Source organism: Cervus canadensis, chromosome 2 (genome assembly GCF_019320065.1).
Source record: "Cervus canadensis isolate Bull #8, Minnesota chromosome 2, ASM1932006v1, whole genome shotgun sequence".
Taxonomy (NCBI): domain Eukaryota; kingdom Metazoa; phylum Chordata; class Mammalia; order Artiodactyla; family Cervidae; genus Cervus; species Cervus canadensis.
The window spans coordinates 63,099,048-63,114,880 of record NC_057387.1 but is presented as its reverse complement, the minus strand read 5'-3'; the positions used below and the strand labels follow the sequence as shown (position 1 = coordinate 63,114,880).

General features: G+C 39.9%; 1 non-coding gene across 1 annotated transcript; it reads right to left on the bottom strand.

Annotated features, from left to right (window-relative positions):
• Positions 1 to 3,603: 3,603 nt before the first annotated feature.
• Positions 3,604 to 3,710, bottom strand: LOC122437432. Its single transcript, XR_006268259.1, has one exon. It is a non-coding gene; the product is annotated as a U6 spliceosomal RNA (small nuclear RNA).
• Between the last annotated feature and the right edge of the window lie 12,123 nt (positions 3,711 to 15,833).

Genomic DNA, 15,833 nt, shown 5'->3' with positions numbered 1-15,833 from the left:
CTTGAATCAGCCATGGATTTACATGTGTTCCCCATCCTGATCCCCCCTCCCACCTCCCTCTCCACCCGATTCCTCTAGGTCTTCCCAGTGCACCAGGCCCGAGCACTTGTCTCATGCATCCGACCTGGGCTGGCGATCTGTTTCACCCTAGATAATATACATGTTTCGATGCTGTTCTCTTGAAACATCCCACCCTCGCCTTCTCCCACAGAGTCTCAAAGACTCTTCTTTATATCTGTGTCTCTTTTTCTGTTTTGCATATAGGGTTATCATTACCATCTTTCTAAATTCCATATATATGTGTTAGTATACTTTTTTGGTCTTTATCTTTCTGGCTTACTTCACTCTGTATAATGGGCTCCAGTTTCATCCATCTCATTAGACCTGATTCAAATGAATTCTTTTTAATGGCCGAGTAATATTCCATGGTGTATATGTACCACAGCTTCCTTATCCATTCATCTGCTGATGGGCATCTAGGTTGCTTCCATGTCCTGGCTATTATAAACAGTGCTGCGATGAACATTGGGGTGCACGTCTCTCTCTCAGATCTGGTTTCCTCAGTGTGTATGCCCAGAAGTGGGATTGCTGGGTCATATGGCAGTTCTATTTCCAGTTTTTTAAGAAATCTCCACACTGTTTTCCATAGCGGCTGTACTAGTTTGCATTCCCACCAACAGTGTAAGAGGGTTCCCTTTTCTCCACACCCTCTCCAGCATTTATTGCTTGTAGAGTTTTGGATAGCAGCCATCCTGACTGGCGTGTAATGGTACCTCATTGTGGTTTTGATTTGCATTTCTCTGGTGATGAGTGATGTTGAGCATCTTTTCATGTGTTTGTTAGCCATCTGTATGTCTTCTTTGGAGAAATGTCTGTTTAGTTCTTTGGCCCATTGTTTGATTGGGTCATTTATTTTTCTGGAATTGAGCTTCAGGAGTTGCTTGTATATTTTTGAGATTAATCCTTTGTCTGTTTCTTCATTTGCTATTATTTTCTCCCAATCTGAGGGCTGTCTTTTCACCTTGCTTATAGTTTCCTTTGTTGTGCAAAAGCTTTTAAGTTTCATTAGGTCATGGTTTCTATTTTAAACCCACTGTCATTATTTTCTTGATTAAGCATTTTCTCCCAAGTTAAATGATTTGTAGATTAGATAGATGAATGATCTTTGGATTAAAGAGTATTTGTTAAAGTACAGAATTATTCTAATAGTAAAAAAAAATTAATTGGCATTGCCATATAAACACAGTTTATCGGGGATACCCTGGTGGTCCAGTGGTTAGGACTCTGCTCTCTCACTGCCAAGGCCCTAGGTTCAATCCCCGGTCAGAGGACTAAGATCCCACAAACTGCGCGGCACAGGCAAAAAATAAAAAGCAGTATATCAGTATCTCCCGGGTCTTAAAGGGTATCAATAATGCTAAGTGCCCAATTTTCATTTGTTGAGTGTTGACTTAATGTAGAAGTAGAGTTTTAAAGTTTTCTTACTTGCTTATCTTATGAAGGTACTTTTGATTTTAAAAGGTTCTCTTAATGTTAAACCAGGTTCTTAGATACCTGGAATAGTTTTGAAAGTATTGTGGATCTTAGTAAGCTAATAGATAAAATATTACCTATCCTACAACTGAAATTTAGTACATCATCTCTGTAGCTATTAGAGTTTTGGGTTTTGTGAATGTAGTTCTCCTTTTCTTTTCTCTTTTGGCCCCACCACGTGTCTTGCTGGATCTTGACCTGGGGTGAAACCCCAGCCTATGGGCCATGAAAGCACCAAGTCCTAACCACTGGACTGCCAGGGAATTCTCAGTTTATCTAAATGTGATTCTTAAGCCATTCTTATAAAGAGGAAACTGGAGATTTAGGAAAAGAAAAGTGGAGATTTATGTCATTCACATAAAGGGAATGACAGGAAAATGTAACCTTAAACTTGAGAAATAAAAGAGGCAAAGAACTCTACTCCTGTTTCTGTTCAAGGGATGGCACTGAGATGAAGATAAAAAACTTGGACCAGAAGTACTCCTGTATTAAATTGTAATAGGAGGTCTATGTTAGAGAAGAGCTTGAGAAATTATTTAGTTTTGTTTATCTAATAGATTAAAGTTTACACAGTGTTGTTTTTTTTAATTTTTTTTTATTAGTTGGAGGCTAATTACTTTACAATATTGTAGTGGTTTTTGTCATACATTGACATGAATCAGCCATGTATTTACATGTATTCCCCATCCTGATCCCCCCTCCCACCTCCCCCTCCACCGATTCCTCTGGGTCTTCCCAGTGCACCAGCCCCGAGCACTTGTCTCATGCATCCAGCCTGGGCTGGTGATCTGTTTCACCCTAGATAATATACATGTTTCGATGCTGTTCTCTTGAAACATCCCACCCTCGCCTTCTTCCCCAGAGTCCAAAAGTCTGTTCTGTACGTCTGTGTCTCTTTTTCTGTTTTGCATATAGGGTTATCATTACCATCTTTCTAAATTCCATATATATGTGTTAGTATACTTTTTTGGTCTTTATCTTTCTGGCTTACTTCACTCTGTATAATGGGCTCCAGTTTCATCCATCTCATTAGAACTGATTCAAATGAATTCTTTTTAATGGGCTGAGTAATATTCCATGGTGTATATGTACCACAGCTTCCTTATCCATTCATCTGCTGATGGGCATCTAGGTTGCTTCCATGTCCTGGCTATTATAAACAGTGCTGCGATGAACATTGGGGTGCACGTGTCTCTTTCAGATCTGGTTTCCTCAGTGTGTATGCCCAGAAGTGGGATTGCTGGGTCATATGGCAGTTCTAATTCCAGTTTTTTAAGAAATCGCCACACTGTTCTCCATAGTGGCTGTACTAGTTTGCATTCCCACCAACAGTGTAAGGGGGTTCCCTTTTCTCCACACCCTCTCCAGCATTTATTGCTTGTAGAGTTTTGGATAGCAGCCATTCTGACTGGCGTGTAATGGTACCTCATTGTGGTTTTGATTTGCATTTCTCTAATAATGAGTGATGTTGAGCGTCTTTTCATGTGTTTGTTAGCCATCTGTATGTCTTCTTTGGAGAAATGTCTGTTTAGTTCTTTGGCCCATTTTTTGATTGGGTCATTTATTTTTCTGGAATTGAGCTGCAGGAGTTGCTTGTATATTTTGGAGATTAATCCTTTGTCTGTTGCTTCGTTTGCTATTATTTTCTCCCAATCTGAGGGCTGTCTTTTCACCTTGTTTATAGTTTCCTTTGTTGTGCAAAAGCTTTTAAGTTTCATTAGGTCCCATTTGTTTATTTTTGCTTTTATTCCCAATATTCTGGGAGGTGGGTCATAGAGGATCCTGCTGTGATTCATGTCGGAGAGTGTTTTGCCTATGTTCTCCTCTAGGAGTTTTATAGTTTCTGGTCTTACATTTAGATCTTTAATCCATTTTGAGTTTATTTTTGTGTATGGTGTTAGAAAGTGTTCTAGTTTCATTCTTTTACAAGCGGTTGACCAGTGTTCCCAGCACCACTTGTTAAAGAGGTTGTCCTTTTTCCATTGTATATTCTTGCCTTCTTTGTCGAAGATAAGGTGTCCATAGATTCGTGGATTTATCTCTGGGCTTTCTATTCTGTTCCATTGATCTAAAAACATGGAACACTTCACGAATTTGCGTGTCATCCTTGCGCAGGGGCCATGCTAATCTACTCTGTATCGTTCCAATTTTAGTATATGTGCTGCCGAAGCGAGCACTGCACAGTGTTTTTAATCTCAAGTATATATTTTTCATATCTGGGACTGGGAATGAAGGGGTTCAAGAGATGGGATTAACTGAGAATCCTAAAACTTGGAAAATATGAAACTTTTGGGATGAGGGTGGGTTTCTCTTTTATTAATTGCCTTCTTTATATGTCTATTATCTAACAAAGTAAAAATAAATTTGCAAGCATCTTATGGAAACTGTGCGAATGAGAGATCCTGAAAAGTTTCTAGAAAGCAAGGAATGGTAAACCATATATATTACTAAATAAAAATATAAATATCACTTTTTACTTAGTACAACCATCATTTTAGTTAGCATTAAAAGTGACTTCTGGGTGCAGCCCCACCCCAACCTAGATCCCCCACCCCCCTCATCCCAATCTCCCCCATTCCAGGCCTGTCAAAGTGTGCCCCACTCCTGGGCAGCCCCACACCCCCTACTCAGGAGCACCACGATCTCCCCTGGGCAGACCTCCTCCCCTCCCTCCACAGGACTGGGTGCCATCTCCAGGCCACCCCCCTACCTCCTGCACCCCATTGTCCCTCTGGTTGAGTTCCCCCAACTCCCAGGAACATGCGCATTGACCAACCCACCTCTGGTGACCCCATTCCCCTGTCCTCTCTTCTCAAGTCCCCGGGCTCTTCGTGCCCTTTGGTACGTAGGGTCCCCTCTTCTCACCCACCCCATCCTACATATTCACAGCCCCTCAGCCCCAGGCCCTTGCTAGCCAGTGGCTGAGCCTGGCTCTGGCCAGGCAGACCCACCGGCCAGAAGGAAGGGCAGGTACTGGACCTCATCAGAGGCCTGGCTGCTGGGGCTGGGGTACCAACTTGCCTTCCCCACATCACAGATCCTAGGAAAACATTAAGAACTGCTTGAGTATGATGACAATTCGGTTGGAAACCCATATGCCCAGGCCGGGGCTTCTGAGGGTCTTTATTTCTGTGTGCTATCCTCAGCGGAGGGCGGCAGGTGAGTGTGTGTGTGTGTGTGTTCATTTTTGTCTCTTCAGAAACTTTGGGTGGGGTCGTTTCTGTTTCCTTCAGCAAGTTGTTCCTGTTTTGTGATGTTTATGGGGAGAAAATTTGGAACCATCCAGAGGTTCCTGTTTGAGAGGTCGTTAAGAACACAAGGTCAGTCACAAACCTCAGGGTGGCCAGCAGGTGTCCAGGTGTGACCCACACAGCCAGGGTCAGTCTCTGCCTCTGCATCTGTACTGAAAGTATGTATGTGTGCACATGCACATTTCCTGTTTGTGTGTGTGTGTTTCCTCTTTGTGTGTGTGTGTATATGTGATTCCTCTTTACCTTACTTAGATTTTCTGATTTTTCTGTAGTGAACTTGCTTTGCTTTTGGTGAGGGTGGGGCAGAGCTAGGGATAAGGAAGCATAAACTATAATAGAAAGAACACCAGTATTTTCAAGTTTGGATTTTAAAGTCTCAAATCCAAGAAAAGAAAAATGAAAAAGAAAAATCTGACGTCTTAGGATTCTGCCTAGAACTTTTTTTTCCCTTTTTCATAACAACTTAAATTTCTCAGCTAATTGTTTTCCTACCAAATGCCTTCAGAAACGTAACCCTCTCAACTGGGGAAATTATATTTCACTCTAGCTTTTACAAATTACCCTCCCTCACTTATTAAAGCAAACATGAGCATTGGCACAGCCCACTTCAGAGTAGTAATTATACAATAGGGCTAGTTAAACATTTTATGTCTTTTTTTCCCAAAAATATTTGACTCATAATTCTTGAAGGAAAATTTTCAGAAGTTAGAAGTGGAACCCTTAACTGATAATGGGTCCTTGGTGGTGGTAGTTTAGTCACTAAGTCGTGGCTGACTCTTTGTGACCCCATGAACTGCAGCCCACCAGGCTGCTCTTGTCCAGGGGATTTCCCAGGCAAAAATACTGGAGTGGGTTGCCATTTCCTTCTCCAGGGGATCTTCCCCACCCAGGGAGTGAACTCTAGTCTCCTGCATTGCAGGTGGTTTCTTTATGCACTGTGCCCCCAGGGAAGCCCAGAGGGGCCTTGTGTGCTGCGCGTAGTCGCTCAGTCACGTCCGACTCTTTGTGACCCCGTGGACTGCAGCCCGCCAGGCTCCTCTGTCCATGCGGATTCTCCAGGCAAGAATACTGGAGTGGGTTGCCATGGCCTCCTCCAGGGGATCTTCCCAACCCAGGAATTGAATCCAGGTCTCCCACACTGCAGGCAGATTCTTCATTGTCTGGGCCACCAGCGAAGCCCAAGAATACGGGAATGAGTAGCCTATCCCTTTTCTAGGGGCACTTCCCAACCCAGGAATTGAACCGGGGTCTCCTGCATTGCAGGCAGATTCTTTACCAGCTGAGCTACCAGACCTTAATATTATTTAAAAATTAGTTGCTGGTTGGCAGAGTTCCCTCACCTGTCTGCTTGCATCTCTTACAAGCATCCTATATTAATAAATCTATTTCTTGCTTACTACTTTGCCTCTCACTGAATTCCTTCTGTGCTGAGACACAAAGAACTTGAGGGTTAGTTAAGTCCAGACAGCAGACCTGAAGATCACTCCACAAGGTAAAGCAACTCATTGACCTATTTGACTTGGCCCTAGGCATGCTTGGTACAGAGATTTCCTCTTCTGAAGGATTCTGACATAACTCCTTGGGGGAAAATATGCATTTTAGTTGGCAAACACCAGAATCACTGAAATCTGTTACTACTAAGTTACAATTCATTAAAATTTGGAAGGATTTCAGAAAAAAATTTAGTTGCTGGCTTATATAAGTTTATTCTCATTATGTTTGAAGAAGGTATACATGATGACCAAGCGGGATTTATTTTAGGAATGCAAGACTGGTTTAGTATTTGTAATTTCTCCAATACAGCATTGTTCTCACCTCCTTTGTGTTGTTCTTGGCAAATATTCTACAAATATACTACATTTTTATGTGTTATGGCCAATACATTACATACACATTGTTTTATACAATTGCTTCCTAAATCAGTTAAGAGAAAGGGAGAAGAAATACGATCTGCATTGTCTTTTATAATTACATAATTACCTCATCCAGGGCTCTTTGTTCATGTGGATTTGAATTACTCTCTGAGGCCACTTGCTTTCAGCCTTAAGATCTTCTGTTAGTGTTTCTTATAATGTGGGTCCACTGTCAACAAATTCTCTCAGTTTTGGTTTACCTGGGAATGTCTATTTTGCCTTCATTTTTGAAAGCTAGTCCTGCTGAATTCTTGGTTGACAGATTTTTTCTTTGAGCACTTTTGATATCTTATCCCACTGCCTCTGGTCTCCCTTATATCCAGTTATAAGTAAATTGATTTTATTGGGGTTCCTTTGTAAACGATGACAACAAATAGTTTGTCTCTTGTTGCGTTCAAGATTTTCTCCTTGTCATTGACCATCAGCATTTTTACTATGATGTCTATAGATCTCCATGCTTATCCTATGTGGAGTTTGTTGACTTTCATGGCTATATAGACTAATGTTTTTCAATAAATTTGAGAAGTTTCCAGCCATTACTTAAAAAATTTTTTTTTCTTCTTCTTTCTCTCTTTCTTCTCCTTTTGGTACTCCAGTATTGCATGAAAGTGAAAGTGGAGTCACTCAGTCGTGTCCGACTCTTTATGACCCCACTGACTATAGCCTACCAGGTTCCTCTGTCCATAGGATTTTCCAGGCAAGAATACTGAAGTGAGTTGCCATTTCCTTCTCCAGGACATCTTCCCAACCCAGGGACAGAACCCTGGTCTCCCACATTGTAGGCAGATGCTTTACCATCTGAGCCACCAGGGAAGTCCAGCATGAATTTAATGGTGTTCCACATTTCCTGAGGCTCCGTTCATTTTCCTTCATTCTTTTTTCTGTCTATTCTTTCTTCATTCTCTCTGTTCTATTGAATTATATCTTTATCAATCTATCTTCAAGTTTTCTAATTTTTTTCCTCCTGCCAGTTCAGATCTACTGTTGAGCCTCTTTAGGGAATTATTTCAGTTATTGTCATTTTAGCTCTAGAATTTCCATTTATTTGTTTTTCATAAGTTCTCTGTATTGACATTCTCTATTTGATGAGACATGCTCATCATATCTTCTATAATTAATCATGGTTTTCTTTTGCTCTTTAAAAATATTTATACTGGCTGTTTTGAAATGTTTGTCTGTTAAACCCAACATCTGGTTGCTTCACATGCAGTTCTTATGCCTTCTTACTTTCTGACTGAGGGGTCATACGTTATTTCTTTTTTTTTTTTCTACATTATTTCTTTATACGTTTTGTTATTTATTTTTTGAAATTAAGCATTTTCAGGCAACTCTAGGTACTGTGTCTCCACTTTCTTTTTGGACTTGTTATTTATATGTTTGCAGGCTTCCCACGTGGCTCAATGGTAAAGAATCTACCTGCAATGCAGAAGGTAAGGGTTTGGTCCCGGGTTGAGAAGATCCCCTGGAGAAGGAAATGGCAACCCACTTCAGTATTCTTGGCTGGAAAATACCATGGACATGGACAGAGGAGCCTGGCGGGCTACAGTCCATGGGGTTGCAAAAGAGTCATACATGGCTTAGCGACTAAGCAACAATATTTACATGTTTAGAGACTGGCTGAATAATTTAGTGAAGTCTATTTTCCCCTGTGATGGAAAGCCTCTGTTACTGTTCTTCAGAGGATGCAGACTTGAGTATGTTCAGTCACCCTGGGATGACGGTGGTTTTAGTAAGGCTTTCTTTGTCTCCCTGACCACACCCTGCGGTTACATTGCTAACACAACACCCTTGGGCCATAAAGTGCTCCACAAACTGATCCAATCAGATTCTTCGAAAGAATAGTACTGAAATCTTGTTTGAGATTTGTTCTGACCTAAGGAGAGTTCCTCTCACTTGTGTCTTTTCTCTCTCAGGCAAACTAATGATGGCAGGCAGGAACAATATTGCCAGTCTTTCTGAGTGACACCCCAACTTTTGGAGATGAGTGCTGCTGGGGGCAATTGGAGAGTGACCCCAGATCTCCTCAGCTCGTCTCTCCCAGCAGGGAAGCTCTGCCGATCAGCGTGGTGGCAGTGAAGGCTCCAGGCTTCTCAGCTGTGCCACTGCCAAGGCAGAGCCTTCATCCTAATTCAAGAGTAGCAGAAGCCATCCCTCAACTGTCCCTTGCTGTGTATGTTGTCACTTCAGTCGTGTCCAACTCTTTGCGACCCTATGGACTTAGTTCTCCAGGCTCCTCTGTCCTTGGAGATTCTCCAGGCCAGAAAACCGGAGTGGGTTGCCATGCCCTCCTCCAGGGGATCTTCCCAACCAGGGATTGAACCCGCGTGTCCTGCATTTTCTGCATTGCAGGCAGATTCTTCACCACTGAACGACCAGGGAAGCCCCCAACTCTCCCTCGCATGCACTCAGAACTTAGCCTCAGAAACAGATAACAGGACAGTATGAGAAATACTTGTGTCCTGCCTTCCTAGGAAGATAATCCTTTGACTGGATTATAATTCCTCTCATTGGAGGAACAGGGTTCTCTTGGCTGGAGTGGTCTGGAGTGGAATTTCCATCTCACTGAGTTGGAAGAGGGAGGGGTAGTGTGGGTCTTGGTTCAAATACCACAGATTCTCACTATTCTTATAAAATTGTAGTGGCTTTCCTTGAATAAATGTTTGTTTCTTTATGTGCTATAGGCCATTAGAACAATTTCCAGAAACTTTAAATAGTTATTTTAAAAAATAATTTTCACCAGTTTCATTGGGGAGTGGATCTGTGGAGCAGATCATTACTGTCTCATATCAGAGCCTCATAAGTTTTAAATCCTAATAGATTAAAAAAAGCTTCTTATAAGGGTGATTGGTAGTTGCTTATAATATGTTTTAGTTGTTTGTATTAGTGCAATTTTTAAGATGCCTAAGCTAGTAATGATGTATTTTAACAAGTGTCTTTGGAGAAAGACTGTGAATGTGCCTTTATTTTTTATTTTATTTTATTTTTTTAAATTCTTTTTTTAATGAGTAATTTTTTGTTTACTTCTGAAGTATAAGCCAAAATAAAGTGTATAATAATATAGCACTAGAGGGTGGTCTATTTGAAATATGATCCACTAATGAAGGAAAGCAAAATGTTGGTGGGAAGAATACTATTAGGCATCAGGTTTTACTAATAACTAACATTTGTGACCTTGGGTGGGTGGTTTAACTTCTCTGCTTTAGGTGTTCCTCATTGATAAAATAAAAGGTTTAGTAAAACAATCTCTAAGTCCTAGGACACTTGAAAATACTGTATTTCTAAGAAGGAAAACTATGGAGTGATGACTTCCAATTTTTCTTTTCAAATTATTTTGCAGCAGGTCAAATTCTTAAAATTAGTGTATGATGCTATCTATAGTGTATCTATAGAAAAAGACTGGAGGGACTTCCCTGGTGGTCCAGTAGTTAAGATTCAATGCTCACAACGCAGGGGGCCCAAGTTCAATCCCTGATCAGGGAACTAGATCCCACATGCTGCAACTAAAGACCCCATGTGCTGCAACAAAGACTGAAGATCCTGCATGCCACAGCTAAGACCCTGCATAGCCAAATAAATAAATGTAAATTTTAAAAAGGAAGAAAAAAGACTGGAGAAAAAGTAATCAGAATATGTAACTGTGAAGTTTTGAGATGGTGGAATTAAGGATAACTGTTGCCTTCATTTTAATTTTTCACTTTATATGCTACAGTGTTATTTTTTCATGTTTTAACTAATGTTTCCAAAACCTTGGATAAAGTGTGATGGAGTAGTGAATATTAATTTATCAACTAAAGAAAAATTAAATTATGTATAATATTAAAAAAAATTTTTCAAGGAGCATATGCTACATTTATAGTCAGAGAGTTGTTTTATAGTGACTGGTATTTAAAATCACATGGCGTTAAGCAAGAGAGAGGACAAATGTCTTTGGAGGTTGATTTGCTTGTCCAGAGTCACACAGCCAGTATTCATTCAACACATTTTGACTGGTATCTGCTCAGATGTCAGGTGCTGTTGTGGACCTGAGGGAGGGAGCAGTGGATACAGACAACTAGACTACAATTCCAGCTTCCCTTACAATTAGGTGTACCAGGAAATGTGAGCAGTGTGCTATCTTTTAGGGAACACAGAATCCAGCTTGTTTTTCCTCCCAAGTCAAGAATTAGAACACTGGAGACTTCCCTGGTGGTCCAGTGGTTAAGATTCTGCACTTCCACTGTAGCGGGTGTGGGTTCAATCTCTGGTCAGGGAACTAAGATCCCACATACCGGTAAGCTAAAAAATTATTAGAACATCTCTAGGACCCCAAAGCACCCTGTGACCCTTTCCAGCACTAACCTCTTCCCTCCCTTACAGGTAACCAGTGACCTGATTTTACAATAATCTTTTTCTGGCTTTTTCTTCTGTATTCCTAACAATATAGTTGGTTTGTATGTTTTTCAGTGTTCCATGGTGAGATTCATATTTCCTTTAGTGTTTTGCTGTGGCTTAACAAGTCTATGAGATTTATCCATTTCGTTGCCCAGAACTGGAGTTCATTTTTATTGCAGGATACTATTCCACTTTATAAGCACACACCACCTACCCAAGATGGATATTTGGGTTGTCTTTGGGCCTTGCTTACCGTGTACAACACCGCTGAGAAAATTCTTGTCCATTGTCCTCGGTATACACGTGCAGAAATTTCTTTAGGGTAAATACCCTGAGGAGAAAAGACGTATCTTAGGATGTGTCCAAGTTCACATGATAATTTCTGTCCTCCAAAGTAGTTAAAATCATATTGTCAGGGCTCTTATAAACAGAATGTAAAAACAGCATCTCACCATGATCTTCTTCTGCATTTCCTTGACTACTGATGAGTGAGCAGCTTTCACACGGTTACTCTGCTCAGCGGTGTTCTCTCTTTGGTGAAATGAAATGACTGTCCCTGACCTTTTCAGTTTTTGTTGGGTTATTTCTGTTTTCTTATTGTAGTTCTGTATATTCTGGATATTAATTACTTGTTGATTAAATGTGTTTGCAAATATGTCTTTCAGGGTTGTGGTTTGTCTTCTGGGTTTTCTTCATGGCATCATTTGGTGAATAGAAACTCTTAATTTTTAATGTAATCTGGTTTCTCAATCATTTCTTGTATGATCTAGACTTTTTGTGTTTTCAGAAATCTTTACCTACCCTGAAGTCCAAAAAGATCTTCTTAATATTTTAAAAAAAGTTTTCAAGGTTTTAAAAATTTCACTTTAAAAATATTAATCTGCCTAGAAGTACTTTTTCTGTATGGTATGAGGCAGGCCTCCAGTTTCATTATTTCCACCTGAATATTCCTTAGGTGGCTCATCCAGTAAAGAATCTGCCTGCAAAGAGGGATCTCCAGGAAGATCCCCTGGAAAAGGGAATGGCTACCCTCTCCAGTATTCTTGCCTAGAGAATCCCAGGGGCAGAGGAACCTGGACTAATACATTTACTTTTCACTTGCAACCAGTTGTCACAGTACCGTTTATTCGACAGACCATCCTTGCCTTGGTTGATCAGCAATGCCGCCTTGGGTATTTCATCCTCTGGGAAACCAGGAATCTAGGAGCAAACGTTGTAGTGGCTCCATCAGATTTCAGCTCTGGGTTCAGGCAACAGGGCACTTGAGCTGGAGGAAGGGAGTGAGGGGAGCAGGAGGTGGGCAGAGGGAGCAGCAGGAAGGAGGTTGCAGGGAGGGGGCATCCAGTGAGCACTGTGCTTGGAGCCCCAGCCCAGTCTGAGCTGGAGCACATGCTTACCTTTTTTAAAAAAAATTCAAATTCATGATTTCTAAGGAGTGTATTTTTCACATATTGTTGTTTTCAAATTCTCTAAATTTTATTTTTATTTATAATTTAAAAATTTTATTTTTTATTAGAACATGTGGTTTTCATTTAAAAATTTTCAAAGTATCAAAATAAAATTCATTTTATCATTTTATTTAAAAAAGCCCTCATTTAGTTATTAGACAAGTGTTTACCGAGCATGTGGTATGTACATCACTGTTGCAGATGTGAAGGATACAGTCCCATCACTAAAGACCTTATGTTCTAATCATGGAAGCTAAAAATAAAAACGTTTAAAAATAATGTATTTTTTGGATGATGATAAGCATTAAGAAAAAAAAAGTGGGATAGAAACTGACTGGTAAAGAAAGAACAGTGCAGCCAAAGAATGCCTCTTTGTGAAGAGTGACATTTGTACTCAGACCTCAGTGACGCAAAGGGGGTGGCTGTCCAAGACCTGGTAGGAGAGCATTTAAGGCAAAAGAAATAGCAATTATAAAATTCCTGAGATACAGGAGCCATTACTGAAAAGAAGAAAAATACATTTAAGAGTTACATCTTAATTCTCAAATAGTGCTGATATAATGTTTCCTAATTCATTCCCAAGAGGCAAAAGATAATGTCAAAAAAAGAAAATGGAACTAGAAAATGTCAAGGTGTTGACCTCTGATCCTGGCTTTCAGGCTATAGAGTCTCAATCAAATTTCTTTTCAGGCTTGTTTTGCCTATTTGTAAATGGAGAATATTTATCTCTTCCTAATAGAATAAGATACTATATAAAGAATACTAGCTATGGACAGGATGATATTAAAAGAAAAGTTTACCAATACATTTTAAATTACAGTAAGTTAAAAATTTATATTTGGCTGAAGTTTTTCAAGTGAAGAATTTAAAGGACATATGGTTCTATAGCTCTTAGGCTGCTGAGTCATATACAGGAGATAACATTCCTACACATTTTTGGAATTTGAAATTCTTACCTTTTGAAAATAAAAATAAAAGTACAGAAAAGATTTACAATCAAAAAGTTTTTTAAAAAACATAAGTATTTTATGGTAGAAGCAATTTATTTTGTAGTCTTGGTTTCAACCTTTCTATACCACTTGACCTTACATTATTTCCCCCCATTAAGTCTTTTCAGAGAGTTTTTTCTGCTGAAGAGACTATATTTATTAATGAAGATAATTTTTGATATATCAAACAATGCACCTGCATGTCAGCTACTGATAAACAGAGCATAAACAAATAGAAAAAAATAACTTGTTGTTTAAAAACTATTCGCAATTATCTGTTTGAGGATGTGTGAGTTTTCAATCAAGGTCCACGAATCAAGGCAAATTGGAAGTGGTCAAACAGGAGATGGCAAGAATGAACATCAACATTTGAGGAATCAGCTAACTAAAATGGACTGGAATAGGTGAATTTAATTCAGATGACCATTTTATCTACTACTGTGGGCAAGAATCCCTTAGAAGAAATGGAGTAGCCATCATAGTCACACAAAAGAGTCTGAAATCCAGTACTTGGATATCTCAAAAACAACAGAATGATCTCTGTTGGTTTCCAAGGCAAAGCATTCAATATCACGGTAATCCAAGTCTATGCCCCGACCAGTAATGCTGAAGAAGCTGAAGTTGAACGGTTCTATGAAGACCTACAAGACTTGCTAGAACTAACACTCCAAAAAGATGTCCTTTTCATTACAGGGTACTGGAATGCAAAAGTAGGAAGTCAAGAAACACCTGAAGTAACAGGCAAATTTGACCTTGGAGTACAAAATGAAGCAGGACAAAGGCTAACAGAGTTTTGCCAAGAGAACGCACTGGTCATAGCAAAACCCTCTTCCAACATCACAAGAGAAGACTCTACACAAGGACATCACCAGATGGTCAATACCAAAATCAGATTGATTATACTCTTTGCAGCCAAAGATGGAGAAGTTCTATACAGTCAGCAAAAACAAGACCGGGAGCTGGCTGTGGCTCAGATCATGAACTCCTTATTGCTAAACTTAGACTTAAATTGAAGAAAGTAGGGAAAACCACTAGACCATTCAGGTATGACCTAAATCAAATCCCTTATGATTATACAGTGGAAGTGACAAATAGATTCAAGGGATTAGATCTGATAGGCAGAATGCCTGGAGAACTATGGATGGAGGTTCATGACAGTGATCATGAGAAGAGGTTCATGACAAGAGGCAGTGATCAAGATATCCCCAAGAAAAAGAAATTTAAAAAGACAAAATGGTTGTTTGAGGAGGCCTTACAAATAGTTGAGTAAAGAAGAGAAGCAAAAGGCAAAGGAGAAAAGGAAAGATACACCCATTTGAATGCAGAGTTCCAAAGATAGCAAGGAGAGATAAGAAAGCCTTCCTCAGTGATCAATGAAAAGAAATAGAGGAAAACAATAGAATGGGAAAGACTAGAGGTCTCTTCAAGAAAATTAGAGATACCAAGGGAACATTTCATGCAAAGATGGGTTCGATACAGGACAGAAATGGTATGGACCTAACAGAAGCAGAAGATATTAAGAAGAAGTGGCAAGAATATACAGAAGAACTGTACAAAAAACATCTTCATGACCCAGATAATCACAATGGTGTGATCACTCACCTAGAGCCAGGCATCCTGGAATGTGAAGTCAAGTGGGCCTCAGAAATCATCACTACGAACAAAGCTAGTGAAGGTGATGGAATTCCCAATGAGCTATTTCAAATCCTGAAAGATGATGCTGTGAAAGTGTTGCACACAATATGCCAGCAAATTTGGAAAACGCAGCAGTAGCCACAGGACTGGAAAAGGTCAGTTTTCATTCCAATCCCAAAGAAAGGCAATGCCAAAGAATGCTCAAACTACCACACAATTGCACTCATCTCACACACTAGCAAAGTAATGCTCAAAATTCTCCAAGCCAATGAACTGTGAACTTTCAGATGTTCAAGTTGGATTTAGAAAAGGCAGAGGAACCAGAGATCAAATTGCCAACATCTGTTGCATCATCAAGAAAGCAAGAGTGTTTCAGAAAAACATTTGCTTTATTGACTATGCCAAAGCCTTTGACTGTGTGGATCACAACAAACTGTGGAAAATCCTTAAAGAGATGGGAATACAAGACCACATGACCTGACTCCTGAGAAGTCTGAATGCAAGTCAAGAAGCAACAGTTAGAACTGGACATGGAACAACAGACTGGTTCCAAATCGGGAAAGGAGTATGTCAAGGCTGTATATTTTCATCCTGTATATTTTAACTTATATGCAGAGTACATCATATGAAATGCTGGGCTGGATGAAGCACAAGCTGGAATCAAGATTGCCAGGAGAAATATCAATTACCTCA